Below are 8,363 nucleotides of genomic sequence, written 5' to 3' on the forward strand. Positions count from 1 at the left end.
CATCTGTGACTGCTCTGATCCTTCTCCCACTTGATCTCGCCTAATATGGTGGCTCTGGAGGCAGCTGAGCATCTTGAATTAGAAAGCAATGGATTTCTTGCTTCTGCTACAAATTCCCCCAGCTGTAAGCCTTCCAACCTTCTAAATATTCCTTTATATGTGATTCAGAGCTCTGGCATCATTCCCTGAGCCTGCTTGGTCCGATATTCTGTGTTGTTGTTGTTGATGGAGCTCTTCACTGCACTTCTACCCTCTCCACCATCTTCAAGCTCTACCTAGATTCCTGTATCCCAGAGCCCTGTTGTTCCAAGGTTGAGCATGCATCACTATTTACCTCTGTCCTACTTAGGACATGCAAACTGTCTCAGTGTTTGTTCTCCTTTTTCATAGCTTCTCTTGTTTGTCCATCACCAGTCGTGGTGTCTTGCTTGCTGAAAGTAAAGAGGACTTAAAATATTTACTGATGAAGATCAAAGACCACAGCCTTTGGTATGGATTTCATCTCAATGTAAAATAAACAAAAATCCTCATCACTGGACCAATAAACGATATTCTTATCAATGGAGAAAACATTGAAGTTGTCAAGGACTTCATTCTTCTTGGATCAACTATCAACACTCATGGAAGCAGCAGTCAAGAGACCAGATGAAGTATTGCATTAGGCAAATTTGCTGCACAAGACCTTTTTAAAGTGTTGATGAGCAAAGATGTCAGCTAGAAGACTAAAGTGTGCCTGACCCAAGCCATGGTATTTTCAATAATCTCATGTGCATGCTAAAGTTGGACAGTGATTAAGGAAGACTGTAGAAGAATTGATGCTTTCAATTATGGTGTCAGACGAGAATATTGAAAGTGCTGCCAAAAGAACCAACAGATCTGTGTTGAAAGAAATGCAGCCAGAGTGCTCCTTGGAGGCCAGGATGGCCAGACTTCATCTCTCATATTTTGAACATATTGTCAGGAGGGACTAGTTGCTGGAGCAGGAGATCATGTTTGGTAAGGTGAAGGATCAGAGAAAAAGAGGGAAATCCCCAGTGAGATGGATTGGCAAAGTGGCAGCATCGATGGGCTCAAGCGTGGCAACAATTGTAAGGGTGGCCCAGGACTTGGCAGTGTTTCATTCTGGTGTACATAGGGTCTCTATGAGTTGGTACTGACTGGATGGCACCTAACAACCACAACAACAGTCCTGGTGTGGAGCTGCAGGATAGTGTACTGGACTGAAAAGTCATTTTGAATCTCAAGATCAGCAGTTCAAACCCACCAGCACACCCTATACAGGATCACTATGAGTCAGAACCCATTGAACAACACTTAACAACAACACACCCTGTGAGGTAGTGCTTTCATGGCCACTTTGCAGATGCAGAAAGTTAAGTTCAGAGTGACTTACACAGAGCCAGTGAATGAGAAGATCAGGATTTAAATCTAGGTCTGTTTGACTACTAAAGAGCCCTGGTGGCACAGTGGTTAAGTGCTCAGCTGCTACCCGAAAGTTCATTGGTTTGAACCCACCAGTCGCTCCACAGGAAAAAGATGTGGCAGTTTGTGTCCATACAAATTACAGCCTAGGAAACCCTATGGGGCAGTTCTACTCTATTTTATAGGGTTACTATGCGTCCCGGTGTGGCACTATAGGATAAGCATTGGACTGTTAACTGAAAGATTGGTGGTTCAAACCCACCAGTCGCTCCTTGGAGACCCTATGAATCAGAATGGACTGAACGACACTTAACAACAACAATAAGTCAGAATCAACTTAACGGCATACAACAACCCCATCTATTTTTTCATAAATCTCAGAAAGATTCAGTAATTTGTTCAAAGTCACACAGCCAAATCATGGTAGTCCTGATCCAAAGCTATGGCCTTCCCATAATACTGCACAGAAATCCATTCCGGAAATCAGAAAGCCTGTTCTTTGTTTAGGATATTGTTAGGTGCTGTCAAATTGATTTTAGAGGCAAAGGACCCCATGCTACAGAGTAGAATGCCCCCACAGGGCTGTCTACACTAATCTGCGTAAAAACACATCCTCTGGCCTTTTCCCCTTATGAACTTGAACCACTGACCTTTGGGCTAGGAGTCAAGGCCTTAACTGTTGTGCTGCCAAGGCTCCTTTGAAAGATTGCTCTTTTTTTTCCTCTTGGAATACAAGATTGTGTTAAAGTCACCATATCAGTAACTTTTTTTTTTTAAATGTATTTTATTGTGTTTTGGGTGAAAGTTTACATAACAAATTAGATTTCAATTCAACCATTTGTAGACAAATTGTTCTTGACAATACAATTTTTTTTTTTTTGTAAATTCAACTTTTATTGTGAATTTAATGAATGTTTACATTACAGATTATCAGTTTTAACTCAACAAATCATGTTGCTTTATCTCCACTACAATCCTTGCAATAGAGCATCACTTATCCTACCTCTTACCTAGGTTTCTTGTTTCCATTTCTTCTTTTTTTCTCCACCCTTCTGAATTTTTTCCTTTTGATCTCAGATGGTTGACCGTTGTGTGGTGTGAGTACCTCATAGTGTTGTTGTCCCTCCTATATACCTATCTATTCCTTATCTGAAAATTTAGTCACAGGAGTGAATTCAGTTCCAGATCTGAAATGTGACCACCATGTCAGTCACTTTTGATTTTCTAAGTGTGTGACTCAGTGTGTAAGGTCCAACAGACAACAGGGTGGAATCTAGTGTGATGGGGCAGGGAACTCACGTAACATTAGACTCAGGCAGCCAAACTCCACCTGACCTAATCCCATCATGGCCAGCAGCACAGTGGACACATCTACTTCCAGCAGCTTTGCAGCTGATGGCTTGGGCCCTTGGCCAGCACCTCTGGGGGACCAATCCTGGGTAGAGGAGAGACTCAGTGTTGGGACTTATGAATGGCAAGTGGGTGTGGGCTTAGCAGCAGAGCTCCTGGGAGGAGCAGAACCTGCCTCAGACCCACAGGAACCGTTGGATAAAGACTGCTAACTTTGCTCTACTTATTAATTTTTTATTGATTTTTTTTTTTTTTTAATGCCAAGACTCCACTAATTTCCCTAGTTGTGTGTGGATTTTTCTGTGCAGAAACAAGAATGCCTTGCCAAGTGTCAGGCAAAAAACCCTTGCCCAGAGGCCAAACTCAGAGACTTTGAGGCCAGAGCAAAGCAAAGGGACACAGAGGACAGTACTTTTGGAAGAACAGTACAGAGGTGGCCAGCTGGCTGTTTGGGTTAGGAAATCAAATGTCAGTTCTTCTTTTACTACAACTGTCAATTTTCACCTTGTCCTGCAAAACTGCATACGTCTTCACCAGCCAGTCGCATCCCCCTATCACATTTCCAGCCCACTTTGTGATTCTGATAGGAGCAGGTAACTGACACTTGAAGCGGGACGTCTGCATGTTGGAGGAGACCTGCTACTCCAGCCTGCCTGTCTATGCACATCAGGAACTGGACCTTCCCGAGGGGAGCCCTCCCTGCCTGAAGATGTTGCTGTAGTCTCCGTGTTTGCTTTCATTTTGCTGATCCGGAATGTGCTGTCAGGACTGTGTGTAGGGTCTCCCCCAGAAGTACAGCGGCTAAGGGGGTTTGGGGCAGGGGAAGGTGATGTACTGCTAAGATTTCCTCAGAATAGTTAGGTGGTGAATACGACGTTTTGTAGTTATAAGCAAGCTTGCTTTAAAAAAATTAAAAAAAAAAAAGAGAAAAAAGCAAATAAAAATCTGAGAGCAAGAATTCCCATTTGATTTGAGTGGAAGTCTTACCTAGACATTTTCCTCATAAAATGACAACTAACCTACTGCCGTTTAATTGATTCTGGTTCATAGTGGCCTGATTTATGAAAGAGGAGAGCTGTGTCATCTTTACAGGAGCATACAGCCTCATCTTTCTCCCTCGGAGCCGCTGATGGGTTTGAACTACTGACCTTTTGGTTATTAACCAATGCTTAACCCACAACAACACCATCACTCCTTCATCAACTAGCAGGTGCTCACTAAATGTTTTGGACTTTTTCAGTTTATGGTGGAGGCGATAGTGTGGTAGCAGTATGCCGTGGAGTCGGTTCCCACTCATAGCGACCCTGTATAAGATTCCCAAGGCTATAAATCTTTACAGGAGGAGAAAGACTCATCTCTCTCCTGTGGAACTGCTGGTAGTTTCAAACTGCTAACCGTGAGGTTAGCAGCCTGACTCGTAACCACTATGCTACCAGAGCTCCTTTTTTAGTTTATAGGGCCCATATATTAACACAAAACTTATCATGGTACTAACTGAATTTATATTCTCTCGATTATATTGTCGTGAGCTGCCATTGAGCTGGCCTCAGATTCATGGCAACCTTGTGTACAATAGAATCAAATTATTGTGTTCCATTGGGTTTTCATTGGCTGATTTTTGCCAGACCTTTCTTCCTAGTCTGTCTTGGTCTGTAAGCTCTGCTGTAACCTATTCAGTATCATAGTAATATGAGACCCTGTGTGTTTCTGTAGAATAAGCACTGGACTGCTAACTGCTAGGTCTCCAGTTCAAACCTACCACCCACTTCTTGGAATCCCTATACTGCTGCTGTTGTTAAGTGTCATGGAATCGGTTCTGACTCATTGTGACCCTGTGTAGGGTTTCTGAGGAGCAGCTGGTGAGTCTGAACTGCTGGCCTTGCAGTTAGCAGTCCAGTGCTGATCCCACAGCGCCACACCAGGTCCCTATACAGGATTGCTATCAATCAGAACGACTCGATCACACTTAACAACAACACTGACAGACTGGTAGTGGCTACTCTTGATATGCATTCGCTGGGAATCAAACCTGGGTCTTGTGCATGGAAGGCAAGAATTTTACAACTGAACTTACTGCTCCTGTCTATTATATTAAAACCAAAAAACCAATCAACTATTGTCAAGACAATTTAGACTTGTAGCGACTCCTTAGGGAAGAGTAGAAAAACCCTATAAGGTTTTCAAGGCTCTGGGTAATGCACTGAACCACAAGGTCAGTGGTTCAACTCACCAGTAGCCTCTAGGAAACTCCATACAAGGTCACTATGAGTAGGAACTGACTCAAAAGCACTTACCAACAACTATCTTTACAGAAGCAGACTGCCACATCTTTATCCTATGGTACAGTTGGTAGGTTTGAACCACTGACCTTTTGCTTAGCAGCCCAGTGCTTTAACCACAGTGCCACCAGGCCTCCTCTACTATATTGTTGTTTGTTGTTGTTGTTAAGTGCCATCGAGTTGGTGTAAATACACTTTGTTGAATTGACAACCGGCAGCAATGGAGTTCAAGTCTAACTATACATATATGGAAAGACATAAAACCACAGGAACACAGGAACCCAAATGTTTCTGTTTCCTAGAACATGAATACAGACTAACATGCGATGAATTGTATCTTAGCGGGTATTTTATTATTTTGCTACAATTCAATATGATGATTTTCCTTAAAGAGTAAATGTTGTTGTTGTTGTTGTTAAGTGCCGTTGAGTCGGTTCCGACCCATAGCGACCCTGTACAGGGTTTCCGAGGGTGTAAATCTTTACGGGAGTAGAAAGCCTCATCTTTCTCCCGCAGAGCGGCTGGTAGTTTCGAACCGCTGACCTTAAGGTTCGCAGCCCGATTCTTAACCACTACGCTACCAGAGTAAATACAGCTTTATAATTAAGATGCTCCCATTAACCCAGTTGCTCTCCACCTTAGCTGCACATAGTTATCACCTGGGGAGCTTTGAAAGGGCCTGATGCCCAAGCCAAGTATATTTGAATCTCTGGTGTGTGGCCTGAGTGTTGATAGTTTTTAAAGCTCAACCGACTCCATGGCACAAAACCACCAGTGGGTTCCAGGACTCCCGGTGTGGCGCTATAGGATCAGCACTGGTCTGAAAACCACAAAGTCAGCAGTTCAAACCCCCCAGCTGCTCCTCAGAAACCCTATATAGGCTCCCTATGAGTTGGAATTGACTTGACGACACTTAGCGACAACAATAACAAGTGGGTTCCAGGGAGCACGGTGGCTCCATAGGTTAAGCACTGGACTGTGAATCACAAAACCAGTGTAGAGCCCACCAGCTCTTCTGCAGGAGAAAGATGAGGCTTTCTGCTGCTGTAAAGATTTAAAAAGCCTTGGAGACCCTACACAGGGTTGCTCTGAGTTAGAACCAACTCTAAGGCATTTCACAACAAAAGTGGGTTCCAGTGGGCAATGTAGGTTGACAAGAGAACTGGAGCCCTGGATATTCCATGTGGGTCCTCTTGCTCTAACGCAGGGGTATACACCCTTACCTATCTGATACTGTTGTCAGGGTGACGCTGCTGTCTGGGCCCCACCCCCAGAGATTTTGATTCAATTGGTCCCAAGCACGTGGCCTGAACCTGGTAGCTGTGCGGGTGATTCAGGTGTTCAGCTGGGGCTGAGGATCTCTGCTGTGAGGCCAGTTGAGAAATCTGGGAAGTCCAAGGGTCTATCTGCCTGCCCTAGCTGAGCTATCGGCTCCTGGTGAGGCCCTTTAGGCCTCAGTTTCCTTTGAAGTAGCATCAGAACTAGAAGATGGGGTGAATTGAGTCTTTCCTGCTAGAGAACAGGTGCCTGAGACCCACCAGTGCTTGCTCCAGGTCACTGTGACTGAAGGTGACTCCACACCTGCCTGTCACTTGGCTGAATGAACCAGAACAGTACTGAAAGCCACCGAGTGGACTGAGTCACAGCCCAGACTCCTGGACAGTGAAGGTGTCATGTCAAAAGGGAGCTGATGGTTCCCCATTTTCCACTGTGGCACATGAGCTAACAGTACCTGCTGGTCACCTGGTGAGATGGGGCCTGGCTCAGAAATACAATGTACACAAAGCATGTCTTTGCAGTAGATTATCAAAAGGTTCTGTTTTGTGTTCCCACCCAGTTCCCCCTAATGCTTTCTGTATTGTGTGTTCCCAAATGCTTGTTTGGATTAGTCCAAGGACATATAGAATATAGAAAGAAACTCTTGTGTTATTCCTTAGATTTTAAGAATGTGAATGATTAATGTTTTAGCTCACATTTAAGGCTTACTGGTTCTGCGTTGGACTTGTGGGGTAGTGCTGTAGGATCATCATGGGACTGTGAACCACAAGGTTGGCAGTTCAAATTCACCAGTCACTCCTCGGAAACCCTGTACAGGGTTGCTATGAGTTGGAACTGACTCAACAGTTCTCAACAATAACAGTTCTGTGTTAAGCCCCTTACATACATTGGCTTATTTAATTATAACACCCACAACCTTAGGTAGGTACTGCTATGGGAACCCCCAGTTTATAGTTGGGAATACTGAGGCCCACAGAGGTTAAGGGATGTGCCCCAGAGCAGACAGTAGGTAGAATCAGGATTTGAACTCAGGACTGTTGGATCCTGAAGGCACAGTGTTTAATTTCTGCACTGTGGCACTTAGGAATAACAACAACCCAGAGTGGGAGCACGGTGGCTCTGTGGGATCACTGGGCAGTGATCCACAAGGTTGGTGATTCAAGCCCACCAGCCTCTCTGCGGGAGAAAGATGAGGCTTCCTGTTCCTGCAAAAGATTTACAACCTCAGAAACTCTATACAGGATAGCCATGAGTCAGAACCAACTTGCTGACACTTAACAACAACAACTCAGAGTAGACCTTGGCCATATGGCTGAGTCTGATCTTAATTAGCGGTTAAAGCATTTAGCTGTTAACTAAAAGGTCAGAGGTTTGAACCTTCCAGCTGCTCTATGGGAGAATGATGTGACAGTTGGCTTCCCTAAAGATTTCAGCCTTATAAACCCTACAGGGCAATTCTACCCAGTTCTATAGTCACTACGAAGCGAAATTGACTAGATGGCAAGGGGCTTATTTTTTGGGTTTTATACTAGATTCAGAAAGGGAATAGATTCATTCATCTACAAATCATCTATTGATTATCTGAACAGTCCTGGGGGTACAGGGCAGGTTTGAGGATGCACACTGCTAAGTGTCAGTATTGGGGACCGAGGCTGGCTTCCCATGCTCCTTCTACAATTCTCTTGAACAGGGGTCAACTTTGTCTACTCAACTTACCCCTTAACTCCAGGCTGCTGACCTGATGCCTGGCACACCGTGGGCTCCCAATAGATGTTAGCTGAATAGAAGCCCAGAAACCAGCCAGGCAGAGACAAATGTCAACCTGCACAATCCTGCCCCTTGACCAAACGCAGATGTTCAGAGATCCCGGCTTGTGAGTTACTTCCCCAAGAGCAGACGACCTTTTGTGGATGAGTCCCACACTCAGGACCCACTCCTCTGAACATATTCACCCATTATATAGGGACCCAAGGAGCTCTGGTAGCATTGTTGTTGTTGTCAGGTGCCATCGAGTCGGAACCGACTCATAGCGAC

Source organism: Chrysochloris asiatica, unplaced genomic scaffold, assembly GCF_000296735.1.
Source record: "Chrysochloris asiatica unplaced genomic scaffold, ChrAsi1.0 scaffold00156, whole genome shotgun sequence".
NCBI lineage: Eukaryota > Metazoa > Chordata > Mammalia > Afrosoricida > Chrysochloridae > Chrysochloris > Chrysochloris asiatica.